Here is a 27,946-nt window from a genome sequence, read left to right as displayed (position 1 = left end):
CAGGCAGAGCTTCCTCCCACTCGCGGTCCCACCAAAGCAGGCAGTGACACTAATGAAAGCACCATTAGATGAGCAAGACACAAGGCAGCAAGAAGGCTCATTCTGCAGCCGCCGCCTCCTCAGCCAGACGTGGCGGCAGCAGCTTCCTCTAGAGCAAAGGTCCCCAAACTGTGGGGTGCACCCCCTATGGGGGTGCGGAGGAATGTTCAGGGGGGTACAGGGGGCAAGGAGAGAGCGCCACCCAGCCCCGCCCCCGCTATGCTCCAGCCCTACCACCAGCCATGGCTCCTGGCCCCATGCCTGGCCTTGGCGTGGCTCTGCACCTGGACGGGGGCCCACCTGTGGCTCCGCTCCCACCCCCACTCCCAGCCTCCGCCCCTGGCTGTGGCTCTGGCCCTGCCCCACTCCCGGGCCTTGGCCCCCGTGCCTCTGTCCATGCCCCCCGCAGAGAGGTGCCCTGCTCCTGGCGGGAGGGAGGAAACATGGACAGGGGTAAGGGGGGGTGTGACCCTCAAAAGTTTGGGACCACTGCTCTACTCCATCGTCTCTGGTCTTGGGCCACCCCTGCTGCCAGAAGTTGCTTTTTTACAGCCACACCCCCAGGTAAATGTTAATATTCCCTGTTTCCATAGCACCTTCCACTGGGTCTCAACGTGCTTAGCCCTGTCTGACAGACCGAGAAACGGAGAGAGGTGGCATGACCAACCCAAGGACACACAGAGAGGGAGCATCAGCGCTGAGAGCAGAACCATGGACTCCTACATGCTCCTCTCCACCCACTAGACCCTGCTCCCAAACAGCTACAGTTTGCCTCCCCAGTGCTCTAAAAGCACCTGCTTCAAACCCTGCCTCTCTCCCGCAGGCACTTACTATTATTTCATGCCTCTCCCGGCTCCGCCTCCTGTCACGTCCCCTGGCTGACAACCGACCTGTCTTGTGAGACGCTGGCGTGAATGAGACGTTCCAAAATTGTAACAAGTTGGAGAAGCGTATCACTAACCGTCCCTCAACGTCAGGCAATTGCCCTCCCCCATAAATACAGAGAGTGAACTCATGGGCCCTCGAAATCAAGAGAAAGGTTCCCCTTGACTAGGTGTACAGAGGGGTATAAACAACATCCAGCCCTGAACAGCTGGGGACAGTGAGGGGTCAGCTTGTGAATCCAGATGTGGTTTTCTCCAGCCATTCCATTAGGAACCAGAAGGAACTGCCCCAACGGAGTCTTCCCCTACCCAGAAGCTGGTGAGAGAACAAAGGCCAAGTTCACATTCCCATCAGTGAATCTATCCATGGATCTACCGGGATTCCACAAGCACGTCAGCAAACCCGGGGATAATGCAGAACCATTTGATCTCATGTCTGTGGACTTTCCAATAGCCTTCAACGGTGCCCTGGGAGCAGGGCTTCTGTTCCCAGGGTAAAAACCCTGGGCTGCATTTCAGAATGGATTGGAACAAGAACAGCCACAGAATGACCGTGCTGAAAACGGCTTGCAGATGACAGCAGGGCTGGTAGACCCTAGAGACCCACCCATCACTGCTGTGAATTCTTCTGCAGGGCACAGGGCTTTGGAGGAGGCTTGGTTTTTCTGTAATTTAGAGAAAGTGCTTGGAAATGCTCCTCAAACAGGGTTTTCATTCCTAATAAATGGGATTTAATGTATTGCAAAATAAGCCCTGAGAATCAGGGGGAAAACCCACTCAATATGAGAAACTCTTGCTGCAAAGGGTCTCCAGAGTCTAACTAAACAACACATGACGAAAGTTGATAGGTTACTGCTCCCAGGAAATGGAAGGGAGGGTGAGTTTGTGCATATCATAGTTACCTGCCCTGCAACGTAAGGGGTGCAGAGAATGCATCCCGATGCACACGCGAAAGGAACATCAGTCATATGTCGGCATGTATGTGCACGGGAGCGGCACCCACAGGCCTGCATGTCTGCGGGGAGCGGAAGCAGCATCTCCTGCTCCCCACCCCACAGCAGCAGCACGGGGCTGTGTGTAAGGAATGGACACTTGCAAGCCTGGAATGCCAGTTGCCCGTCAGATCGAGGGGGCCACCTCTACATGTCATGCCTGCCCCATGGCACCGGCTCAGGTTGCTTTAAAGCTAGTCTTTCTGAGCCCGACTCCCCAGAGCCCTTCTGGCTCCTTTAAAGGAGCCAAGAGCGGCTGTGAGAGCTCCCTGGGGAATTCCCAGCAGGGGCAGGGCTGGCCCAGCTGTCTGTATGCAACCCCCGCCCCCCAGGGCTCCCGGCACAGGGGTGTAGCCCGAGAGAGGGGCGTGCAGCCAAGGGGGTCTTACGCTCCCCCGCTCTCCTATCTCTGGGGCAGTCTAGCCCTCTCCAGGGACTGAAAGCCCATCCCCAGCTAAGGAGAGGTGCAAAAGCCTCTTCGCGTCCGGCGAAACGCGGCCCCAGCGGGCGGCGCGAATCCAGCCCGCGGCAGGGTCCGAGGAGGGCCGGGAGAGGCGCCGATCCAAGCTCGGGGGCGAGCGGGGCCTGAGCAGGAAGCCGGGTCCCCCCCCGGCGCTGGCCCCGGCCTGAAGCGCCCAAGGAAACGTGGCTCCTTAAACGCCACCAGCCCAGGCGCCTCCCCGGTGCAGCGGGGGGAAGGGAGCAGCCTGCGCCGGGGGTGTCCCCAGCCTGCCCTGGGTGCAGGGAGAGAGCCTAGTTTGCCCTGCTTGGCTTGGCTTGGCTTGGCTTGGCACGGCACGGCGCGGCTTACCTGCCCCCGCGGGACGACGCCTCGCAGAGCTGCCCCTTTAACTCAGCCCCTCCCCCCCCCGGCCGCGCCTCCGTGGTGCATGCTGGGAGTTGTAGTTCGTTATCCTGGCCGGGCAGGGGGCAGCGCCGGGCACAGAGTTGCTAAACTACACTTCCCGGGGTGCAACGCATTCCCCAGCCCGCAGGCTTGGACCTCTGAGGGAAGAGGGCACATTGCCTGTCCACCTGGGGCAGAGAGAATCCTGCGACCGACGGTTCTGGCTCAGTGTGTGCCACCTTCATGCTGGCTCTGTCCCTCGTGGCCTGGTCCTGTACACGTGTGAGGATTGTTCACCTAAAATAAGACTCAAGGGGAAGGAACCATCAGAGCCATCTGGCTGGCAGCAGCAGGCTTTGCAGGGCCACGAGGACGCAGCCCGGGAACATCCACAATAACGCTTCCTAGACATGTTTTCAGATCAGAGAGAGGGAGAAAGAAGCCATCTCCAAAAGGGTGCCTTGGTGCAGAGAAGAGAATCACCTGCCCCTTTATTGGAATGTCTTATTGTCCTGATTGAGAAAATTAATCCCTGATTATTAGTTGAGTCCCCACAGAGCCAGGTGCAGTACATGTGTATAGTCACAGAGGTCTCAAAGATATTAATTCTAATTAGAGAAAGGGTGGAGGGAAAATGACTTGTCTAAGGTCACACAGCAGGGAACAGAACCCAAGTGTCCTGATTCCTTGCTACTAGACAGTGCTGCCTCTCAACTCTAATTACAATGCAATTAAAATGCAATGTCCCTTTCAAAGTAATTGGTAGAGTTAAGCAATTAAACTGATCCCCCAGGCTCACAGACATCAGGGTTGTATAATGGTAAAATAAGCTGGGGGTTCCTAAACCCCAGTTTCCAGTGAAGCACTTCCAGTGATTCATTGGATGACTTTAAGAAAGTCCTCTAGCCTCTTTGGTTCCCATCTAAAAGGAGGAGAATAATACCTACATCATGGGGTGTTTGGGAGAATTAATGTTTGCAACTTAGATCTGAGACCCTTAGCTAAAGATGCTATGGAATGTAAGCAGTGTCAGGATGAGCTCCACCCTGACATCTGGTGGTGAGGTGTGGAAGTTGTGGAAAAGAACTTCAGGGGCTGATCTCATTTGCATAGGCACACCCACCCTGCCTAGAATGAGGCCATAACTGCCCAAATGGTCACTTTGGCTGTTGTGGGATCCCCAGTGTCTCTGTTATTGGGGCGGGAAGAATAAATTGTTATTACCCTGATTATGGGAACTGTGCTTGGAACTGTACTTGGCCTTTGTTATGATGGAGGGATTCAGCATCAACTGAGGAGCACTCGCTAGGCAAGGGACATGGGTTCCAAAACTCTGTGAACTGAGAGAGACTTGAGACAGGTATTAGTACCTGGTGGTATGGGCGCCTTTGTGAGGGCCTGAAGCACCCATTGCACCTCTGTCTCTCTCCACTGTGGAATGTCAGAGCTAATTTTGGGTCTATTAAGAGTCTTGCTACAGGTACTGTGCTGCATTCACTTTGGCCTTATGGTGTACCAGCGATAAGGCTCCCACTACTATGAGCTGAACTCACTGAGCACTGTGTCAAGTAGTGGGGAGCCAGAAGATCTAGCATGCTGCTGTTCATGGATAGGCTGGTGGAGTGTTTGTGAGACGGTGAGCAGAGCTGTTTGTGAGATGATGAGCTGTGCAGAGCGGAGCTGGTTGGAGTGGAGCTGTTCATGAGACAGCGGTGTGTTCGTGAGACGGTGAGCGGAGCTGGTCCATGAGACAGCGGTGTGTTCGTGAGACGCTGAGCAGAGCTGGTCCATGAGACAGCGGTGTGTTCGTGAGACAATGAGCGGAGCTGGTCCATGAGACAGCGGTGTGTTCGTGAGACGGTGAGCGGAGCTGTCCATGAGACAGCGGTGTGTTCGTGAGACGCTGAGCAGAGCTGGTCCATGAGACAGCGGTGTGTTCGTGAGACAATGAGCGGAGCTGGTCCATGAGACAGCGGTGTGTTTGTGAGACGCTGAGCAGAGCTGGTCCATGAGACAGCGGTGTGTTTGTGAGACGCTGAGCGGAGCTGGTCCATGAGACAGCGGTGTGTTCGTGAGACGGTGAGCGGAGCTGGTCCATGAGACAGCGGTGTGTTCGTGAGACGATGAGCGGAGCTGGTCCATGAGACAGCGGTGTGTTTGTGAGACGGTGAGCAGAGCTGGTCCATGAGACAGCGGTGTGTTCGTGAGACGGTGAGCAGAGCTGGTCCATGAGACAGCGGTGTGTTCGTGAGACGGTGAGCGGAGCTGGTCCATGAGACAATGGTGTGTTTGTGAGACGCTGAGCAGAGCTGTTCATGAGACAGCGAGCTGTGCAGAGCGGGGCTGGTTGGAGTGGAGCTGTTCATGAGACAGCGGTGTGTTTGTGAGACGGTGAGCGGAGCTGGTCCATGAGACAGCGGTGTGTTCGTGAGACGGTGAGCGGAGCTGTCCATGAGACAGCGGTGTGTTTGTGAGACGGTGAGCGGAGCTGGTCCATGAGACAGCGGTGTGTTCGTGAGACGGTGAGCGGAGCTGGTCCATGAGACAATGGTGTGTTCGTGAGACGGTGAGCGGAGCTGTTCATGAGACAATGGTGTGTTTGTGAGACGCTGAGCAGAGCTGTTCATGAGACAGCGAGCTGTGCAGAGCGGGGCTGGTTGGAGTGGAGCTGTTCATGAGACAGCGGTGTGTTTGTGAGACGGTGAGCGGAGCTGGTCCATGAGACAGCGGTGTGTTCGTGAGACGGTGAGCGGAGCTGGTCCATGAGACAGCGGTGTGTTCGTGAGACGGTGAGCGGAGCTGTTCATGAGACAGCGGTGTGTTTGTGAGACGGTGAGCGGAGCTGTTCATGAGACAGCGGTGTGTTCGTGAGACGGTGAGCGGAGCTGGTCCATGAGACAGCGGTGTGTTCGTGAGACGGTGAGCGGAGCTGGTCCATGAGACAGCGGTGTGTTCGTGAGACGGTGAGCGGAGCTGGTCCATGAGACAGCGGTGTGTTTGTGAGACGGTGAGCGGAGCTGTCCATGAGACAGCGGTGTGTTCGTGAGACGGTGAGCGGAGCTGTCCATGAGACAGCGGTGTGTTCGTGAGACGGTGAGCGGAGCTGGTCCATGAGACAGCGGTGTGTTCGTGAGACGGTGAGCGGAGCTGTCCATGAGACAGCGGTGTGTTCGTGAGACGGTGAGCGGAGCTGTCCATGAGACAGCGGTGTGTTCGTGAGACGGTGAGCGGAGCTGTCCATGAGACAGCAGTGTGTTTGTGAGACGGTGAGCGGAGCTGTTCATGAGACAGCGGTGTGTTCGTGAGACGGTGAGCGGAGCTGTCCATGAGACAGCGGTGTGTTCGTGAGACGGTGAGCGGAGCTGTCCATGAGACAGCGGTGTGTTCGTGAGACGGTGAGCGGAGCTGTCCATGAGACAGCGGTGTGTTCGTGAGACGGTGAGCGGAGCTGGTCCATGAGACAGCGGTGTGTTCGTGAGACGGTGAGTGGAGCTGTCCATGAGACAGCGGTGTGTTCGTGAGACGGTGAGCGGAGCTGGTCCATGAGACAGCGGTGTGTTTGTGAGACGGTGAGTGGAGCTGTTCATGAGACAGCGGTGTGTTCGTGAGACGGTGAGCGGAGCTGGTCCATGAGACAGCGGTGTGTTCGTGAGACGGTGAGCGGAGCTGGTCCATGAGACAGCGGTGTGTTCGTGAGACGGTGAGCGGAGCTGTCCATGAGACAGCGGTGTGTTCGTGAGACGGTGAGCGGAGCTGTCCATGAGACAGCGGTGTGTTCGTGAGACGGTGAGCGGAGCTGTCCATGAGACAGCGGTGTGTTCGTGAGACGGTGAGCGGAGCTGTCCATGAGACAGCGGTGTGTTCGTGAGACGGTGAGCGGAGCTGTCCATGAGACAGCGGTGTGTTTGTGAGACGGTGAGCGGAGCTGTTCATGAGACAATGGTGTGTTCATGAGACAGCGAGCTGTGCAGAGCGGGGCTGGTTGTGGTGGAGCAGAGCCCTGTGGGGCAGTCAGCTTCAGGACGTGTAAGGTGCCCCTTACCTCTTTCCCACACACACAGGCACATTTTAGCCAGACTGGGGAGCAACACTCTGCAGGTGAACTTTTGAACTCTGGGGATGGACTTTTTTGGACTTTGGGTGATTTGTGGATTGCTGGACTCAAGAGAGTTTTGGGTTCTGGGACTCAAGAACCTGAGGGAAAGGATGTGGCCCAATTTTCTGGGGTGGGTCTTTGCTCATGGTTTGGTTAATGAACACTAGTTGTGGTGTTTCCCCAATTTAATGCTGATGTTGTTTACCTCATGTTATTAAAGATTCTCTACTACACCGAGACTGTGCTTGCGAGAGGGGAAGTATTGCCTCTTTGAGGCACCCAGGGGGCGTGTAAGATTTTCCCAGGTCACTGGGTGGGGGCTCGAGCCAGTTTTGCATTTGCTTTGATGAGAGGGAACCCCTGTGTACTGAACCCGGCCCTTGCTGCTATCAACTTGGCCGGGCAGAAGGGTTACAGGAATATTTGCAATTGTTTTTAACATGGAAAAAAAATCAGAACACACAAAAGTGGGTTTATTGTATGATATTTTGAATTCCAAGAAGTTAAGTGAGTTCAGAGAAGTGGGATAATGGATTTATGAGCTGAACTGTGTATTTAAGGAAAGTCTCTAAGGCTCAAAGCAGTTTAACTTTCAAATGAGCAGTTAAATTAAAGCAAGAAGAGCGAGTATGGCAGGACAGATAAACACATGGGCCCGGATCTGCAAAGGGACTTAGCGTTGCCATGAACATCATCACAGTGCCTAATGAATCACGGGAACAACACTGTGATGCACAAAGTGTGAGGTAGGTTCCCAGGCTCCCTATACAATGAATGGGGAGAGATAGGTTCCTTAGAGTGGAATGCAAACAAGCCAGCACACTAGGCTTAAGCTAGCCCACTGGAAGAGTCAAGAAAGATGGGAACAAGGATCTCCTATCTCTCAGGCATGTGCTTTAACCACTGAGCTATGGATATTCTGATAGGAGAGTCCATCAGTCTCTCCTGTTGAAGCTGTTCTACTGTGGATTAACTAATTAACTAGTCATTAGGCCAGAGAGATCGAAAAAGCAAGCAAGTGGAAAGGACTCTGTAACCCAGTGATTAGGACAACCATTTAGGAGATCCAAGGTCCAATCCCCCTTCCATTATTTATCCACAGTGGAACAGCATCAACAGGAGAGATTGAGGGAGTACCCACCTTGGGGTGACCAGATGTCCCGATTTTATAGGGACAGTCCCAATATTTGGGGCTTTGTCTTATATAGATGCCTATTATCCTCCACTCCCTGTCCCAATTTTTCACACTTGCTGTCTGGTCACCCTAACCCCCTTCCTCCCCCCAAAAATCATAATACCCCATAGCTCTGTGGTTAGAGCACCCTCCAGAGAGGTGGGAGAGCCCTGTTCAATTCCTTTCTCTCCCTCTTGCAGATGGGGAGTTGAACATGGGCTTCCCACATCCCTGAGTTATAAGGTGGGTGGGTGCTGCTACGACCTCTGCATGCCAGATTGTGAATGGGATCTGACCTGGTAGGCAGCCTCTGAGCATGCCTCCCAGACCCAGCCCTGCTTGTGACTAGGAAGATGAACATCTGCCTCCCCATTCCACTGAATTGTTTTGGGGCTTAGGTGGAGATAGGCAACCCGATGCCTCAAAACTTAGGTGCCTACAGGGTTCAGCGGGAGTTTGGTGGATCAATCTGCAATGGAGCCAAAACCAGAATTTATGCACTTCAACCTGAGACTAGGGCTGGGCACCCATGTACCGCTGTGGGTCTGGGCCATGGAACTGTAGTGGGGGGTGAGTCTAGGCTGCACTGTGCACGTGGCGGGAAGGGAGAGCCTGTCACAAGCCATGTCGCTGGTCGCTCTGTGGGGCTGTGTCTGTGTCAGACCCTGGGAATAGCTGACCTGTTCCCAAAACATCAGAACGGCCAGGCTGGGTCAGACCAAGGTCCATCGAGCCCAGTGTCCTGTCTGCCGACAGTGGCCCGTGCCAGGTGCCCCAGAGGGAATGAACAGAACAGGTATCATCAGTTGATCCATCCCCATTCCCAGCTCCTGGCAAACAGAGGCTAGGGACACCGTCCCTGCCCATCCTGGCTCAGAGCCATTGATGGGCCTGTCCTCCATGAACGTACCTAGTTCCTTTTTGAACCCTGGTATAGTCTTGCTTGGCCTTCACAACACCCCTGATTTCCTCCTTCCCCTGACACCCCTGCAGCAGCGCGTTCCCCTTATTTGCGGCTTTTAGTCTAGGGGGCGCGCTGCATGCTGGGAACGGTAGTTTCCCCTGGCCAGGCCCTTCCCGGGGAAGAAAGCCCCAGGAGGGTCAGGAGACTACAAGTCCCACCAGCCCCGGCAGGAGCCGCGGCTCCGCGCGCAGCGCATCATGGGAGCTGTAGTTTTCTTCCCTCAGAAGCGCTGCGGCTGCCGGGGGCTGTTGGGCCCCGCGTGGACTACAACTCCCAGCGTCGCCTGGGACCGCCCCCCCCTCCCTCCGAAATCTCTGCCCGCGGCGGGCGAGGAGCCCCCGTGAACTGAAGTGGGGCTGCCGCGGGTGGGCGGGTAGAAGGGCAGCAGCTGCCGGCCGGGAGCGATCGAGGCGCCCGTCCCCGGCGGTCCCGCAGCAGCGCCGAGGGGCGCCCGGAGCGGAGCGGAGCCGAGCCAGGTGCCGATGCTGCCGCGCGCGCGGGGGGCGCGGGGGGCTGCGGGCCCCGCTCACCGGCCGCTGGCCAGCCGCGCACCGGCGGGCTGTCCCCCGAGCCCGGCCCCCGCGGCGGCAGGGACAGCAGCCGCTTCCCGCGGGCTCTCCAGGCTGCCAGGCGGGCTCGCTGCCGGGGTCCCCGGGCGGGGCGCGGGGTGGCAGCGGCGCTGAGGGGCGTTGCTGTGTCTTGGGGGAGGGGATTTCCCGCCCGCCCCCTCGGGCCGCCGGGCGGGCTGCCCGCAACCGCAACCGCGGGCTTTCCCGGCGTGCCCGCGGCCCGTTAGCCGCGCGGTTCCTCAGCCTGCGGCGCGGGGTTCGCACCCGGGGCCGGCCCTGCGGGGTAGTGGGTCGGAGCGGCGCCGGCGCCGGCCGCTGCCGCGGTCTGCCCTTCCCCGCCGCGCCGCCGGCTTTGGGCGCCTTCCCCGGGTAGGGGCGAGCGAAGCGGCCCCGTGGCCGCAGCCTGAGTTACAGACCGCCCTGGCGGCTGTCAGCGGGACTCTGCCTTGATCGAAAGGTACGGTTCAGAGGGTGGCTGCCTTGGGTTGCGTATGTGTTGTGGCATTTGGGGCCAAGCCGTGTCCTGGGCCCGAGAGGGAGCCCTGGGGTAGCACGTCGGGATTGCTTTGTGGCTTTTTGGTACCGGCCCGGTCGGTCTTTCCTCCGGAGATGAGCCGAGGGTGCGCTGAAGGTGGAGTCAGGGTGCCTTGAAACCTGCTGGGGTCAGCGCCTAGCGACTCTCTGCTCAGGGTCTGAAATAAGAAGGTAGCACGGGCAGCTGCGGCTTGGTGAGAATCGCTCCTCCCCAGGCGTGTGGGGAGGAAAGGAAGGGGAGCTGTGCTGTGGGGTGGAGAAAGCCCTACAGGCCAGCGGGCTTTAACTGGGCACCTGGTGCGGGTTGTGACTGTCTCTAGCACCTTGCTGGAGGTACGCTACGGGTGGGCTGGTTTGTTTTGGATTATTTGCCAAGATGTTCAGCAAACCTAGCGTTTTCTCTCCTTTTGCCCTCCCAGTGCCATATGGCTCCTGGCCTTTGTGCATTGTGGCGTGGGCACTAGATGTCTAGCAGAGGGCAAGAGCCTGGGCCTTATGGCCGAATTAGAGGGCCTTCCATCATGAAGTGTCTCCAAGTACTTCATGAACTGACTGATGGTATATGCCCCGGCTCCTCTCGGGTGGTGGATGGCATGCACTAGCAGTAGGAAGAAAGGGACTCTCGAGCAAAGATTTAGGGACAAACCCCTTCTTTTCCTAGCACTTCCATGGGATGCTTGCTGTGAGTTTCTCCAGAATCGAACTGCTCTAAAAACCCGCCAACAGACTCCTGGGTCATGAGATCCTGAGTGCCTCTCAGTGACATTGGTATCCTGTCTTCTCAGTTCTGAAGTGAAAATTAATTTTGGCTTCTCCCCAGCCCTTTGCTAACTCAAGTCTGGGATCTCAAAGTCAAGCTGGGTTTTTCCTGGCATATGCCTAGTCCAGGCCAGGCGAGATTCTGTAATTGATGTTCTCTTGTTGTACAGCGCAGAATGGAAATGAGCTCTCAATGCTGGGTGACCAACATTAAAAAAATGGGTACAACTTGAAAGTCCGCAGCTGTGGCACCCAGCAAGTGGTACCCCTTCTTCACAGGGTCTTCTCCTGTTAACTGGACTCTTAATGTCCATACACAGGAGACAGGACTTCTACTAGGCAGGTTCCAAAAAAGTCTTGAAGCTGTAAAGCCAATAGGGTTCAGCTCCATTCTCCAGAAGGATGAATGGCTGAATTGGCCATGTCGGCATGTGGACCTCTGGGGGTTGGGTTCTCTAGGTATGTCCAACCTGAGGCTCTGAATAAGCCATCCCCTCTGAGAGTGCTTCATGACCCCTATAATGTCAACTCTTCCTCCCTTCTGCTAGGGCTAAGTGAGTACCACATAGGCCAGCGTGTGGCCTGCTGCTTCCTGTCCTCTTGCTCCACTGTTGCGTTTTCCTTGCGCTCAGTATGGTCTGGGGGGCTCCTGACCTTGGGCCCCATCCTGCAGGGTCTCTGTGTGCACTGACCTCCCTTTTTGCCCTACGGGAGTCATGTGCATGGAAGAACCCTCCACTGGGAAAGCAGGTGATGCTTTTCTGTAGCCTTCCAGGGTACCTGATCCTCGGTTCTTGAGAACTAAGAGGGGAACAGGCCTGTTCCCCTGCAGGGGGAGCTGAGGCACCTGGGAGATCACACAGCCCGTCAGCTGCAGTTAGGACTAGGTGGTAGCCCAGGTTGTCCTCCAGCTATTTAGCAGAATGCTTTGTCTGCTGAGCCCAGTTCTTCAGCTGATGTGTATATATTTGGGTACACTGCCCCTTGGGGCTGCTTGTCTAGTGGTAACCACCAGAGCTGCTTGCTTTAATGACCTAAGAGTTCTTACACCAGCCACATTGACTCCCGAGCCCTGCAGGCGAGTCTAGCTCTTCTGTCTGGTGCGTCAGCAGCAGACCAGAACGGCCCCTTCTCTCTGCAGAGGTCGCGTTGCTGGGGATGGTGACCAGGCAGGGGGTAGTAGAGTGGGGCTGGGTTGCGTGTGCCTTGGGTGCTCTGAGCTTGCGGTGCCAGCAGTTGGGGAAAAGCGTCTTTCCTTGTGAGCACGGCACGTTTGCCGTCGAGTCACTGAGTGCGTCAAAAACTGACCTTGATGTGTTTTAAATGAAATCTGAGACCAGCGATCAGGTCTCCTTCCTGCCTGCTAGTCCTGCTTATTCCCAGAGGTGGGGGAGTGGGGGGGTCGCACCCTACATGCTACTGTCCTATGGAAGTTCCCATTTTGCGGTAATGACACCAAATGCTGCAGTGTTGCTAGCTTAAGCTGTAGTGGATTTGGGGGCATTATGGTAGAATAATGGGACGTGCATTTTTTTAAAATGGTCCAGTGTGCCAGTAAAGTGACTTTTAAAATGAGATTTGATGCCAGAGGCTCTTATTGGTTTGTACCATACTGAGCACAAGCGCACCCGGATTGGTTACCTTCAGGGGCTGCTACAAGTCAGATAATTAAAGAAATGCAAATAACTCTTCCTTTCCTGCACTACTATTCAGAGCAGAGGCACGCATTGTGCAGGTAAATCACCACCTGACACCTAACCGCTAATAAAACCACTACACTGGGAGAACATGCTTCCCAGAGAGGCATCTAAACATCCGCCTACAAAGAGAATGTGCAGTGGTGAAGAAGGTGGGAAGTAGTTCTCACGAGTCCCCTGACTTGCTCCCTGTTTTAGGAGAAGGTACCCATAAGACAAGTGTTTCCATGCTTTGACTGTTCACCCATGGAAGGAGGAGCGTTTCTTCCCCTGTTGTAAAGGCAGTTCCTAGCAATGGGCAGCAAAGCCAGTAGGAGTGTCCCTTCCTGTGTGTGCTTCAGAGAGAGTGAAGATAAAACCAGTGAGGAAATATATCTAAAATTGATCAGTATCCTGTGTGCTCAGCTCAACAAGGCTACTCTCCTCCCCAGCCCTGTTTCCTCGGATCACGGTTCATCCATTCCCACCCTCCCTTCAGAGTCACTCCCAGGGCTCCAAAATAAAATTTTAAATTAGACTTGGGATAGCTGGTCCTTTCCCATTGCTTCTGAGTGAATCCAGAGCTTCCAGCGTCAGCCCTGGCAGGCTGCAGAGAGATCTCTACAGATGGCGTGTGATCCTGATTAGTCAGTGGAATACACTGCCCTTGAACTCCTCCAGCCTGGAGTGTGGCTGGCAGGCAGGTTGGAAGTCCCCCTGCATGAAGCTGTGACTTGCTTTCCCCTTCAGCCTGACATCTTCCTCTCCCCCTGCCAAAGCTTTAACTTGCTGGCTAAGAGCTCCTGGGAGCCTGTGTGAGTGCAGGAATAGCCTGCATGATGGGGGAAATCCTAGCACTCGTGGTGTGGCTGGGAAGTGAGGGCAGAACAGAGCCGGTGGAGCCTCCCGGCAGACTGCGCGTCAGTCACTGTCCCTGCTCGGTGTCCCTGCTTTGTGCTGATTCCCTTCCCCATTGGTGCAGATGGCAAACCTGGCTGATGCTATTGCTACCTGGCCGATTCTGTCCCTAATGTCATGCAGGAGACACAGAGACTGAACAAAGCAGGCAGGCGGAGGAGGATTGTGACTGGGGAAGCTATTCACACACATCTCTGTAATCGGGCCCTGTTCAGGGCAAGGGGAGGGAGCGTGTGGGAAGGATGACGTGATGGAGTAGAGCTGCTAAGCTTGCATGCATTTAGTCTATGGTGCATGAGGCAGGGGCCCTATCCTGTGTTTGCTGAGCATCCTCCCGTCCCGTTCGGGGGGCATTGTCCAGGATTTGCCCCTACCAAAGGCCATGTGTGCTAGCTGAAGAACACCACGATACCAGTTTGTGACCCCCTCGCGCTACATCTCACTTGGTAGGTGCCCCATGGCTACAGAGCTCGCTAGAGTATTTCTCTAGCCCCTGTGACCTCCGAAATGGCCGCGTGGCTTTCTGTTTCTATGGAAGTTGGGGGCATTTGAATCCTGTTTCTTAATCCCTTCCCAGACTGTAGCTGTCCTGACCTCAGGAAACTGGAGATCCAGTGTGGCCCTGGTGGGGGCGTGGCACACTGGACTTTCACGCTTCCAGTCGAGTTACACAACAGCCGTGCTATTTTGAAGGTGGGGATCATGGCTTAATTTTTATCCTAGATCCTTGGACTCACTTTTTGTGGGAAGCGTCCAGCTCCTGGAGGGAGATCTTTATTTCTCCCCTTGCTTTAGCAGCTCTTCTCAAATGCTTGCTCACTGGCGGCCAGGGTAAAATGCTGTAGGTGTCGCACTCCGTCCAGGCCCCCATCCCTCACGCACCAGAGTTTCTCGGCCGCTGTGGCGTGCTCTGCTTTGTACCCCTTTCTCAGCATCCTGGGTGCTGCTGCGGCGAGGAGCTGTCTTCTAACCTGCCCAGCCTCCCTCTTGGGTCCAATGTCACAGCAAATAGCTAGCCTGCCAGCAGCGCTGAGAAAATGGACATGATGCTCGTCAGTGTTGCTGCCACCCACAGGTTCTGAATGACGGAGATGGATGAGGCTTGGCTCAGTTTTCACTTAGCTGCTTCTAGAAGAAGGCCTGATCTCTCTGTAGCTAGCTCAGGGGTGGGCAAACTACGGACCAAGCCCGCCAGCCGTTTTAAGCCGGCCCTTGAGCTCTTGCTGGGGAGCAGGGTCTGTGGCTTGCCCCACTCCAGTTGGGAAGCAGGGTCGGGGGCTTCTCCATGTGGCTTCCAGAAGCAGCGGCATGGCCCCACTCTGGCTCCTATGGGTAGAGGCAGCCAGGGGGTTCCGCTCTGCACCCTGCCCCCGCCCCAAGTGTTGCCACCGCAGCTCTCATTGGCCAGGAACTGCAGCAAATGGCAGCTGCAGGGGTGGTACCTGCGGATGGGGCAGTGTGCAGAGCTGCCTGGCTGTGGCTCCGTGTAGGAGCCCAAGTGGGGACATGCTGCTGCTTCCAGGAGCCGCTTGAAGTAAGTGCTGCCCGGAGCCTGCACCCCGAGCCTCTCTCCATGCCCCAACCCCCTTCTCCTGCCCCAGCCCTGATCCCCCTTCCACTCTCCAAACCCCTTGATCCTAGCCTGGAGCATGCTCCTGCATCCCAACAAATCGCCCCTGGACTAAATTAAAATGGTCTTGGCCCTGGCAGCCTCCTTGGGGAAGGATCAGTATTTCAGCTGCTCCAGGAAGCTTGCCAGATGCCGAGGCCTTCTTCTCCCTGATCTCATGAAGGCAGGGATTGTATTGCTCACATACCTGCAGACTGTGGCTCCTTCCCAGCTCACTCCTCACTTGAGCACTAATCCACCCTCCTCTGCAGCTGGGTGAAGAGACTGTGTCATGGCTGTCCCAGGCAGAGCTCATTGAAGCAAATGGGTCTAGGTCTGAGGCAGCAGCCTGTGGAGCTCTCCAGAGACGCACGGCTTGTTCACCCTGGCTTGCTACTGCCAGAGCGCCCAAAATGCCTCTTCTTGCCACATTAAGGGCCAGATCCTACTTGACCCTCATCCCCAGAGAGGCGCTGTGTTTCAGTGGATAAAAGCACTGGACTGGGAGTCAGGAGATCTGGGTTCTATTCCCGGCTTGGCCAGTGACCTGTCTCCCTGTGCCTCAAGTTCCTTTCCCATGCTTTGACTTGTCTAGTTAGGCCATAGGTTCTCTGGGCTGTCACTGTGCAGTGCTCAATGCCACAGGGATACTGCAATGCCATTCACTATAGTGGAGTGCTCAGGTGAGCAGAGTTTGGCCCGTATTGCTGTTAGCTGTCATCCAGCCCAGGCTAGTCTTGTGGGCTCTTGGAGGCTTCAGCAATTGAGCCCTAAACCTCCCCCTGCTTGACTGCAATTTCTGTCGCATGCAGACATGTGAGGGAGAGCCTGTGCTGCCATGGGATCTGCAGGAAATCGGAGGGGTGGAGGTTGCAAGGGGCACATTAGGTATAAATCCTTGCTCCCAGGAAGGACTGGCACCATCCCACAATTGGGAATGAGCAAATGAAGCCAAGCAGACAGGGCTATCTTCACCTTGTCTCATTGGTACACTCCAATGTGAGTTTCTTCTAACCAAGTACAATGGGCCACCCTGGGTGGGAGGTAGGTTTAAAACCGAGGACCTTCAGCAGCACAGTATGAGCAGCTCCTGCTTGAGCTACAGGAGTAGCTAGGCTAGCTGGTGGCAGTAGTAGGCTGCTGACCTTTAGTGAACCAGCCAATAGAGGCCTCTGGAATGCCCTATGCAGTCCATGCTTTGCCAGTCTACTACATGACCACTGTAGTTGTGTGATTGGGCTCAGCCATTTGGGGTGGGGTTGGAAGGAAGAAGATATAGAAGAACATAAGAATGGCCAGAATGGGTCAGATTAATGGTCCATCTAGCCTGGTATCCTGTCTTCTGTGTGGCCAGTGCTAGATGCTTCAGAGGAAATTAACAGAAGAGGGCAATTTCAAGTGATATAGCATTGCAGCCTGAACATCTGAGAACCACTGTAACAGAAGTTTTAAAAACTTGACTTAAGATCAGTATTTAAAATCAAATCTCACTCGTTAAACACATAAATTCCTCTTAACTCAGCCTTTATGGAACATTTTGTTCCATCTTCACTATGAATCCTTGTGGATAACAACACAGCCTGCGGTTATATGAGCACCCTCTTAGTCTCAAATACCCTTTCCCCTTTTCAGTATCTTAGGTAAGCGTGAGACAGTGGGGAAGGGATATCTCAGTGGTTTGAGCATTGGCCTGCTAAATCCAGGGTTGTGAGCTCAATCCTTGAGGGGGCTGTTTAGGGATCTGGGGCAAAAATTGGGGATTGGCCCTGCTTTGAGCAGGGGGTCGGACTAGATGACCTCCTGAGGTCCCTTCCAACCCTCATATTCTATGATTCTATATCCTTAAGAGAAGGAAGTCTGATTACATATGAAGACTTATTTCACCCACGTGCTATATTTGAACAGAACAAAAGCAAAGCAAATTATAGCCTGGCAAACATAAGGGCTCACTGTAAAGTAATGACATGAACTGTTGTGAAAACTGGAGCACAATCAGTTGGTTTGTGAAAACTGGAGCACAATCAGTTGGTTCATTAACTCTTCCTACTCCAGACAATGGAACTAAATACGCGGTGCTTGGAAACAACCTAACTTCCTGTCAGTTTAGGAGGAGTCTGTTATAGATGTGATGTTGGGGAAGGAGTGGGGAATTGCTTGGTGGAATTGCCAAACGGAAATTTGAGTAACTCAGCATGGTGTGATTTGTTTTGGGTTTTTTTGCGCCATAGTCTATTTCCCTCCTCCCTCCCCCCCCAGTTCAAAGGGATGACTTCCAATCCTTGTGTAAAGGTGCTGTATTTAATAGTCTTAAGAAGATTCATTGGGAACTGAAATTAACAAGTTACTCGTCATTACAGTGAGATTCTTTTACGTGATCTGCTCTGAGTTTTATTAATGTTGTTTTAGAGCACGGTTATAAAAAAGGGGGCCATTTAAACTTTGTACCTCAGTTCTTCATCTCTAGGCTGGGGATCTGAGGCACAGAGAAACTAAGACTTGCCCAAGGTCCCACAGGAAATGTATGGCTGTGACATTCTATACCCGGGGAAGTGCACTGTAACCCCCATATTCCTCATTTTCATATAATCACGGTCTTACCTTACAAGGCATGGTTTATATGTATCGGGAAAGGTGATGATCTGCTGAAAGTCATTTCTCTATCCATATATGTGTATCGTTGGTGCATATGGCGTTATGAGAATTGTGTTGTAAAGCATGCTGTAAATTGGGGATCAGCCAGATATTAGCTCCCCAGAGGCAACAGCAAGGAAAGTACCAATGCTCGGGCGGGGTGTCAAACAACCATCAACAGCCATTGTCCAGCAAGGGAGCTACAGTACAATGACTCACCTGCACGAGGCCACACCAGGGGAATTACTCAACCTTGCTGGGAGAGACTCACCAATGCCCCCCACATGTGCCTGGACTAGTGTTCTACAGGCACATGGACTGAGGGTATAAAACAGACAGAGTGGACACATACTGGGCCCTTCTCCTGACCCCACCTATGGTGCAAGCAACCAAGACACTGAGAAGAAGACAAGACTCCAACACAGGAGACTGGCCCAGGTTTAAGGAACAAACCTGTATATTAAGGACTGCAATATCCAGTGGGGTGAGAAAAACTGCTTAATCTAGTTGCTGCCCAGCCTAATAGGGTTGAGAGTTTAGACCACATGCTTATATTTTATTTTATTTTGGTAACCACTCTGACTTATGCTTTGATTTATAATCACTTAAAATCTATCTTTATAATTAATAAATCTGTTTGTTTATCCTACCTGAAGCAGTGCGTTTGGTTTGAAGCGTGTCAAGAGTCTCCCCTTGGGATAACAAGCCTGGTACATATCAATTTCTTTGTTAAATTGACGAACTCATGTAAGCTTGCAGCCTCCAGTGGGCATAACTGGACACTGCAGACGGAGGTTCCTAGGGTTGTGTCTGGGACCGGAGATATTGGTTAATGTCATTTGGCTGCAAGTAGCTGGGAGCAGCTTACATGCCAGAGGCTGTGTGTGAACAGCCCAGGAGTGGGGGTTCTCACAGCAGAGCAGGGTAAGGCTGGCTCCCAGAGTCAAGGATTGGAGTGGCCTAGCAGATCATCAGTCCAGACAATACCAGAGGGGAACATCATGGTGGCAGAGCAAGGAGTTGGGAGCCATAGCCCCCCCAGGTCCCAAGCTAGCTCCCTAACATCTGGATCATGCCCCCCTTGAGGTCAGATCCCCAGCTGGTGCAAATGAGACCACCAGACGTATCATTAGGGGAGTGCGTCTGGGGCGCATGTGGCATCCTGGCATGGGGTGCAGGATAGCGCCTGGGGGCCAGGAGCTGGAGTTTTACTCCCTGCTGTGCTGCCAACCCTGGTGAATTGCTTCACCTGCATGCGCCTCCATTTTCTTATCTGTCAAACAGGAAGTCCTGGAGGGCTTTGCAGACACTGAATCTCCATGTCCAAGAAGTGCTTCAAACAGAAGATAACCCAGTGTATCTCTGTACTCTCCCACTGCTCCCCGCTCTTGCTCTCAGGCAGTCTAGCCTGTCCAGACCTCCCACCTGACTGCAGCTTTTCCCCTTGCAGTTTGTCTCTGTGGAGCATGGAACACCTGGGGGAGGCAGTATTTACTGCTCTGCACCATAGGGATTTCAAGCAGGCATGTCCCTCATCTTGGCACCAATGGGCTTCTCTCCCAGGGCCATCTGTGGAAGTGCCTGATGCCGGGGTAGCACTGGGAGCTCCCCTGACCCCACCCCTCTGCTGTTCCCTATTGATGACGTGCAGGCAGTATTCGCTTTGCCCCCTGAGCAATCCCTGCGGATTGATCCTGCCTTCCTGAAATTGAGGGGGAGCTTGGCTACTGACTCCAACTAGGTCAGACATTGGTCCTTCAGTGGCTAGGGACCCGTCCTTTGCAACCTGGGGCTCTCATGAGATGGCCCTTGAGATCTGCAGGGCACAGCATTGTCATGGGGGCAGGCACTCCAAGGACCCAGGATCTCCAACTCCTGGGACCAAGGCCAGGTGTTGGGCTCCGGTCCTGCAGTCTAGCCAGCAGGGAGTCGGCCCGCATGGTCCTTGGAGCTGCTGCTCAGCTATCTTCCTAATTCAGCCAGCGCCAACGCTCCAGAGAGCAGCCAGTCACTGTGCTGCCAACTCACAGGATTTTATCATGAGTCTCAGGGTAATTATTGTTCTCTGTAAAGCCCCAGCTCCTGGAGTCAAGGTGGGGATGTGATGAGTTCAGCTGTCCTTCTGAAAGAAAAAGTAAGTCTCTAGCCCTTGTGGCTGGGGAGAAAGAGGTCACATTTTGAAGCTAATGGCTCAAAAGGTAAATAAAAAGAACCCCAAATCTATTATTTGTACATAATCTCTGGATTTTTAAAGCCAGTCTCGTGATTTTTGAACATTTGGGGTTGGCAATACAGCCGTCACTCTGCCTTGGCTCTGCTTCCCATCATGCACTGCAAGTTGTGTGATGTTCGGCTCTCCCGAAGCAGCCCCTGGTTCGAGCAGGCATTTGCTTTCCTTTCAGACTTCCCCTTGGAAGCCAGACACCCGTACAAGCCACCAGTCCCTCCCTTTTATGAACTCTAATCCTGGACCTGCTCTCTGGGCTCACTTGTATTAATCGAGATGCAATAAAAGACCCAAAGAGGCAAGTAGGCAATGTCAAACAGCTTTAAATGAGGTTTGGTATCCAGAGACGCCAGCCTGCTTATAAGGCGAACGCACCATTAAACATCCATTTAACCTGGCACTGGCTACCGGAAGACAGAATACTGGGCTAGATGGACCTTTCGTCTGACCCAGTGTGACCGTTCTTATTAGATACTGAAAAAGGAAAAACAAAGCGTTTGCAATGTAAGGTATTAAGTCAGGCTTCCATTTTAACATCTTCCCTTGTTTCTTTTAGCTGGAGAGAGTCTTTAGAAGGAAAAAACCCCTCGTTTGACCATCTTAGGTGATTTCAAAGATGATAATAACTGTCTTTTTGGGGAAAGAGAAAAAGTTGAGTTGAGATGGGCTGGATAAAGTCTGATCCCATTTCCTGCAAGACAAACACACACATGCAAAGGGAAAGGAAAGAACAATGAAGGAAAGAAAATGCAGCTTCTGTCTCTGGGGTTGACTCTCGTTTGCAACCTGGCTGCTGGAGAAACACAGGTTCAGCCCATGGGCAGATCAGCCACACACAGACCTGGCAAACTTGTCCAGGTATTGGACTGTTTAGGGCATTGCTTTTATCAGCTTTCTGGTCACAGGCTTACAGCAGTGTTGCAAAATTACAGTCTTGGCTGGCTAAGCCCAACTCTTATTAGACTGAAGGCAACAGGAAAGAGAAGAAACAAGGTGGGGAAGGAAAAGGACACGCTGGGAGGAGGTGTCTGTGTTAACGTCTCGCATACCAGGTGGTGGTTGCAACCTCCACCGGCTCTGGCTAAACCCTATTTGTCCTCTGGCTCCCTCTCTCTCTGGCCTGCTCTGGTTGGACATCTCTCAGGATTAGGATGAAGAAGATCCAGGGTTCCAGGAGACTGGGGGTGACAGCCCTGGAAGTGCGCTCCTTCCCCTTCTGTCGTCTTGCAGCCAGCCAGTGTCAAAGTAGGCAGCTTCCCCCCAAACCAGTCCCTTTTTTTTTTTAAGGACCCCAAAAGGGAGAGGTGGGTGGAATAGCCCATCCCCTTATTTTGCCACCCATTAGGCCTAATTTCTGACACACCAGTTTTGGGCCATTGATTTTTGGTCCCACATTTCTCTTGTTTACCAGCATGATCATAACATGATCCTTGAGGCCTCTTTGTTTGGACTAATTCCCTCTGTCTCCTTTTCGTACCCTTCCCCATCACTGTTTGTTCGGTTATTCTGCATGAGCTCCCACTCACTTTTCCCAGCTGAGCTTGCAGTTAGAGGAAATTCGTAGGGACAGATCTTGCCACACGTTCCTAGTGGAGATCTATATGTTAAGGAATGGGGAAGCGGCATGAGTTGATGGCTTCTCACACTGCCTCCTGCTGGCTGATCTCGGTAGCACTGGTATCACATCTCTTCTGGTCAGAGGACTGGAGCTATGGCCCTAGCTGTCTAGAGGCAGGAGGGCTGCAAAACTGGTGTGGGCCCAGTGGAATAGCCCTGCGCTGCTCACTCTTCTAGTCCCTAGAGGAAGAGGTGTGGCCAGCGAGCAGTGTTGACTGCCCCCTAGTGGGCCAATGTGTTGTACCAATAAAATAAAAACCAGCAGGATCTTATTAAAGGGAAAAAGGCAAAATACCACATTTATTGTGAATACAGAAAGAATCATAGTAAGCAGTTAGTTATAGCTATAACATTCCATTCAATCTCATATTTATTCACACATTCATTCATATACACACCCACACACACAGGTTCTGCAAGGTTGTTATCATAGTTACCAGCCTTAGAGTTGCTCATGCCAAGCCACTGGCCAGGTGGCCTGGACATGAGGAGGGAGCAGGGCCTGTCAGATGCTCATCTGATGCTCCTGGAAGTTGGTTTGCAGAATCAGACCCCAAAGTTCTCACTTTTTAGAGTCTATTTTTATAGGAATTTCTTCCTATGGCAGTCTATGGGAATTGCTTCATCATGCTGTTGCTGAATCAATCAGCAGATAGCACATTCCTGACGGCTCCAAGATGTTATCTTGTTCTTTGGTTCTCCCATTCTTGAGGCTGTTGGGTGGATTCCAGTCTGCCCTCCGGGGGCGGGGTCCTCTGGTTATTTCCACTTGACGCCTTCTTCAGCCGATGGACACTGGATTCTTAGGCTGGCACCTCCCTGATCATTCAGTTATTATCTACACCAAGCATCCATCCACATACATCCTCTATCTCTATTTTAATCACAATTGTTAATACAACAAAAGGGCGGGGAGTCTCTGGGTGCTGTTTCTGTTGTTCGAGTATTGCTTTGAGTCTCTCTCTCTCTGTGAATTGCTTTGAGAACAGACTCTGTCTTAGAATGTACTAACGCAATTAGCAGCTTGCAAGTTTCACACATAGAGGGAGAGAAACAGTACCAAAAACCAAGAGACCCCTTAATTAGTAATACCCTGGAATTTAAACTCTGGGGAATCAAACTCATTTGTGATTTTAATACAGAACTTCTTTAATATGATCCAACAAATGCAGTTACATTGGCAGCTAACACAATGTTGTGTGCCCCCAAAATCCTAGCAAATCAGTGTCACCTGGGAGCTTCATGTTGACAACAGGGCTGAAGCAGGAAGCCTCCTTATCCAGTGGCTCAGGCCCCTCCCTCTGGAGCACAGCAGTATAAGGCCTATGACACAGCTTGGGATGTCTCCTGGTCTTCAAGCATCTGCTAATTGTTACAGCCAGCGAGGTGGGGCAGTATCTCTGCCCTGGCTGCATGGGACGGGTGTGTGTGTGTGTGTCTTCCCATGGCCACCCAACAATAGGCAGCAGAGCTTGGTAGTTGGTGTCTCCTACAGAGTGTCAAGGTGTTCTGATGCCACCTTTCTTACCCCTCCCAACAGCGGTGACCACTATTCCTGCAGCCAGCCCTCAGCTGGGGAGGGCAGGTCAACCGCCATCTGGCGTGCAGAGGGTGCTCAGGGGGGCCAGGTCTGAGCCAGGCAGATGAAATGCTCCCTGTCCTGCCAGGACCTGCGAGAGCTGCTGTGCTTGGCACTCTCCTGCCTGGTCCTGGAAACAGCTGCAGGTCCTGGTCAGCCAGTCCTCCTTGATGGATGCTTGTGGGAAGATGGCAGACAAGTCCCATCAAGCTGCTCCTCCCCTTCCCCACTGACGCCAGCTGAGCTCTTATTTACACCCCCAAATCTGTCCTTTGGATGCAGGGCAACCCCACTTGCAGCTGTCGTTCCTGGGCCATGTCACAGCCCTGCTGAGCCCCAGGCTGCAGCACAGTGGGAAAGCCAGTAACTCACGGCTCACTCCTCTGGCCTGGGAGACCAGGCCATGGCTGAAGCACTGGACCAGTGACCTTAGAAGGGGCTCCTAGGAGAGCTGATCTCCTGCATGGGTAGCTGGACCTGAGCTTGCCTGTCAGCCGGGGGAAGGCCTGGCAAATGCTGCCTGCCGGGCAGGCGGCAAAGCATGGGGCACCCTCATCTCTGATCCAGAGCCTGCAAGGGATGAAGAAGCTGTGACTCTCCCAGTGATCAGCTGGCTGGAGGAGTCTCCAGATGTTGGCATGCCCAGCTCAATCCCTCTCTTAAAGGTGCGCTTTTTGTTTACAGTGACTTTAAGTGAAGTATGTTGCCCTTGCCCTTCTGGGACTCGGTGTGGGTCTGTGCCAGATCTTCCAGTGTTGGACTCTCGCCCCCAGTGCCTGCACCCATCTGTTGGCCTTTCCCCAGCTCAGGGTTAGGATCCCGGGGAGGGGACGTTGCAGGTTAACCTTCTATAGCAAATTTCTGTTAGGCACGCTAGATGGAGCCGAGACCCCCAATGATCTGCGGTCCTGGCTCTGGTGTTCAGGGAAGGCTGCTGGCAGAGTCCGTCTAGCAGCATGGGTGGATGTTGGGAGGGATTGACTGGCACCCTCCAGCCAGGCTGTCTGCTACATCCAGCTACTGCTGAGTGTTATGCAGACAAAACTACACAGGATCGTTTCAGGGGACAAGACAAGATGTCACATTTATTATAAAACAATTTGATTTATGACCAATAACTAATATCTAACACCTAGGTGTATATATACGCCCACATGCACACCAAATTTTCTGCAGCTGCTGTATAGTTACCAGTCCTGAATGTAGCTTGAGTTTGTTGCTTGGGTTCGTAGCTTGTGGCATGCCCTTCCATGTTGGCAGCAGAATGTTACCCTCCAAAGTCTTCCCTCTCATCCATCCTTTTTGTAGGCTTTAGTTTGAATCCAGAGTCTATAGGTCTTGCTATGTCACGCTGTCTCTGGGTTCGGTGTGATTGATCACCCGTCAATTGCAGACATGACTTTCAGCCTAGGACCTGGCTTTGATGTTTCTTCAACTGTACTTTGTTCTTTTCTTTCTAGGGTGGACTCTTCTTGCTTCTCAGGGCTATTGTCTGCATCTTCAGCCGTTGGTGTTTACACTTTATTTCATCAGGACAGGCTGGGGCTGGAGGTTGACTCCATCATCCATACATACCTCATTCACACATCTAAACTAAGCTAATAAGATTACAGCAGGGTTTTGCAAAAATGAAAGTTGCAGCAAGCTTTTACAAAGTGGGGTGAACATTTTAAAATGGAGTTTGGGACAAGTTAAAATGGAGTTTGAGTTACAGTATGAACAAGTGTAAGGAATGGCAAACAGTGAGCAGAAGTTACAATGTTGAAGCAGTGCAAGTTTCAGCGATTTAAGCAGTAATTGGATTGAAAGTGAAACTCAATTAGCCAGTTATTCGGGTACCTGGTTTTATGAATGAATGTAGTTTCATTCATAAAACTTTACTTATGAAGTCACATTAATAAAGTGAACAATTAAAAACAATTTCATTGATCAGTTCTACACAAGTGCCCTGGGATAGAGTGCAGGGGTGGCTCTGACCTTGCCAGCCGGCAGTGTTCCTCAGGGGGCCATCCTCTGGCCAGGGTTGACTGGAGCACATCATGCTCTGTGCTGCAGAGGGCTGAGACCTTGCCCATTGCAGAGTCTGCAGCAGGAAGTTCCAATGAGTCTCTACTCACTGTAGTATCTGTACCTCCTCAGAGCATGTATCCTCACAACCTACCTGGGAGGAGGAGCGTGCTATTATCCCCCTTGCCCAGATGAGGAAGCTGAGGCACAGACTAAGTGACTTGCCTAAGGAAGTCTTGTGGCAGAGCAGCTTCTGTTTGCCAGAAGCTGGGAATGAGCGACGGGATGGATCACTTGATGATTCCCTGTTCTGGTCATTCCCTCTGAAGCACCTGGCACTGGCCACTTTTGGAAGACAGGATGCTGGGCTAGGTGGACCTTTGGTCTGACCCAGTATGGCCATTCTTATGATTGAAGCTGGGTCTCAGGCTAGCTCCTGTTCTTTCTTTTGAGAGTGTGGTCTGGTGAGATTCTACCCCTTCTCGGGTCTAGGAGTGATGGTTAGACAAGAAGATACTACAAGACGCGTAACTTGCTCCCAGTGGCTATGCTGCTCTTGTTCTCTTTGCCATCAGAGGATTCCTGTAGGACAGTGAGAAGTTGGGGATGGGGGCGAGTTTCTCTAGCCCATGACACGAGGCTTTGTGCTTGCATGTGGGTGGTGGGATCTTCTCTGGGAGGAAGGGGTTGGAGCTCCCTGCCCCCACGAGGCTGGACCTAGCCCAATGGGACGTACAATCGAACAGTGCCATGAGGGGCACCACGAGGGAGCTGTGACGGGGGAGTTCAGGAGCCCTGACTTAGCTGGTCAGTTGCCACCATGTGAACTCCCAATGGCAGGAATTGGCTGTCCCTTGTTCCCCAGCAGAGAGAGGCGCATGTGTGTGCTGCCACCAACTACTACCCCCCCCCACCTCCCCCCACTTAGGTAGTGCCTATTGGTATCTGGGGTTGGAGTCAGACCAGTGCCGAGCTGCCTGATGCTACTGGGGTGAATCCAGGGGTTCCCCTGTGTTGCGCTTCCTGCAGTCTAGAGGCTTCCCTCTGAAATCTAGCCAGTTTCCCATCACTGGGGACATGGAGGGAGCTATTTTAGTCAGCAGAGGCAACAGCCATGACCTCTGAAAATGGCTAGGTAAAGCCAGCGCAGTCACCGTTTTCTAGGGCTGGGGGGTCTATTCTCTTGTTTTCCTGTCTGTCCGACTCAGAGTGTGAACCACTGAGAGGGGGCAGGCGCTGCTCACCCAGCCTGCTGTTGTTTATATGGGGGGCAGGGGAGGTTGCCCTCAAGGCTGCTTGAGAAATCCTCAGTAGGAGCATCTGTGTGTCTGTCTGTCAGTCCGTCCTTGTTCTCCTGACTGGGTTCCTTATGACTCACTGATGACAAACCTGTTCCTTCTCCTGTTTGTACGGATGCCCCTTCAGATTCAGTTCACCACAGAGCTGAATCCCAGCGGCTGTAGGTATTCGCCGTGGCAGGGAGGGAGGGAGTCTCTGCTCCAGTGTGACCTATATCTGTTTTTTCCTAGCCTGGGAGCTGTCTGAGCCATTGCTGATCTGTCACATGATGGGATTTTACTATAACTCTTTCTCTCCCCCCACCCCCTTACGCATTGCTCTGTAGCTGCCTGCACAGATCATGCAGGGTCTTGTGATGAAGAATGAATGGGGAGCTTAGCAGGCCCTAATTAGGTAGCCCCCAGTCCTGCCAAGCACAGCCGGCACCAAAGGAGAAAAGGGAATTGATCATCATGGGGAGAATGAAGTCTGACACAGCATCCACTTCCTGTCTCAGGCTTGTCTTCACTGCAGAGTTATAACCTGAGTCCCGTCCGCAGACACAGCCCCTCTGTTTGAGTGCGGTGGCTGTCTTGGCAGGGGTAGTAAGCTAAGTGAGCGCAACTCTTCAGCTGCTAATGTGACCACTCTGCAGTGTGGACACCGGCGAGCGCCCTAGTCTTCCAGTGCCTTCCCAGAATTCCCCCCCTCCCTGTGCCCAGAAAGGACAGACAAATTGTCCCACAATGCACTGGGAAAAATCAGAGCAGCTCAGCCTGCTGCAAAGAATCATGGGCTAGGCCCCTAAAAGTCCTAGCTCCACACTCAAGCTGTGGCATCCACGCCGGGATTCGTGGGGTTCACAGTGGGGCTGTTCTCACGCAACAGAACACTGTGCAGTGAAGTCAGACCCCTAGAACGCAACTATGTGATCTGGGACTGCTCATTCCTACCTCTAACGGCTCTGGGGAGAAATTGAAGAATGGAATAGGCTCTGGGGGGGACGCCTCTGCCTCTGTCTGCAGATACCAGGGGCTACCCCTATGGTCCTGGCTTGTTGTCTCTGGCACATCCCCTAACTCTTGGCTGTGGCGAGCTGTTGCTATGTGTATGTATAAAGAATGACACAGCTGTCTATATAGTTTCTGCTGTCACAATAGTTGACTTGTTACCTCCTATAACACTGGGTTATTTGTTACATAATTTACCTGCCATATAAAACCTAATCTTATTAAACTGTGGTGTTACATGAAGAGGGAGGGATAACTGAGTGCCCAATCTGGATTGGGATTGGAGTCCATGGCCCTGTATAGGGTGGTGGGCAGGTATTCCAGCTGGAAAGTTAAAATAAAACACCAATTCTAGACCAGTCCAGTTTCTTCCAAGCTGGCTTTATTCAGTCTAGGAGACATCGAAACAGTCTCAAAGCCTTAGTCTACACTAGGAGTTGAGGTCGAATTTAGCAGCGTTAAATCGATTTAACCCTGCACCCGTCCACACAATGAAGCCCTTTTTTTTTTGACTTAAAAGGCTCTTAAAATCGATC

General features: G+C 53.1%; 2 protein-coding genes across 6 annotated transcripts in view; one reads left to right on the top strand and one right to left on the bottom strand.

Annotated features, from left to right (window-relative positions):
* Positions 1-2,805, bottom strand: part of FCSK (fucose kinase) — a 40,938-nt gene extending 38,133 nt beyond the window's left edge. For 2 of the 4 annotated variants that reach the window (XM_073307197.1, XM_073307200.1), the window contains exon 1: positions 2,727-2,805. The gene's annotated coding sequence lies outside the window, so the exon portion shown is untranslated. Of the gene's footprint in view, positions 1-870; positions 2,692-2,726 lie in introns of those variants that run through there. The other 2 variants (XM_073307199.1, XM_073307198.1) reach the window with 2 other exon arrangements.
* A 6,518-nt stretch (positions 2,806-9,323) lies between these two features.
* The window catches only part of ST3GAL2 (ST3 beta-galactoside alpha-2,3-sialyltransferase 2), a 113,781-nt gene continuing 95,158 nt past the window's right edge, over positions 9,324-27,946 (top strand). Inside the window, exon 1 of one of the 2 annotated variants that reach the window (XM_073307195.1) lies at positions 9,324-9,472. The gene's annotated coding sequence lies outside the window, so the exon portion shown is untranslated. Of the gene's footprint in view, positions 9,473-9,890; positions 10,023-27,946 lie in introns of those variants that run through there. The other variant, XM_073307196.1, reaches the window with a different exon arrangement.

This window comes from Lepidochelys kempii, chromosome 12, assembly GCF_965140265.1.
Source record: "Lepidochelys kempii isolate rLepKem1 chromosome 12, rLepKem1.hap2, whole genome shotgun sequence".
NCBI lineage: Eukaryota > Metazoa > Chordata > Testudines > Cheloniidae > Lepidochelys > Lepidochelys kempii.
This window is presented reverse-complemented; position numbering and strand designations above follow the sequence as displayed.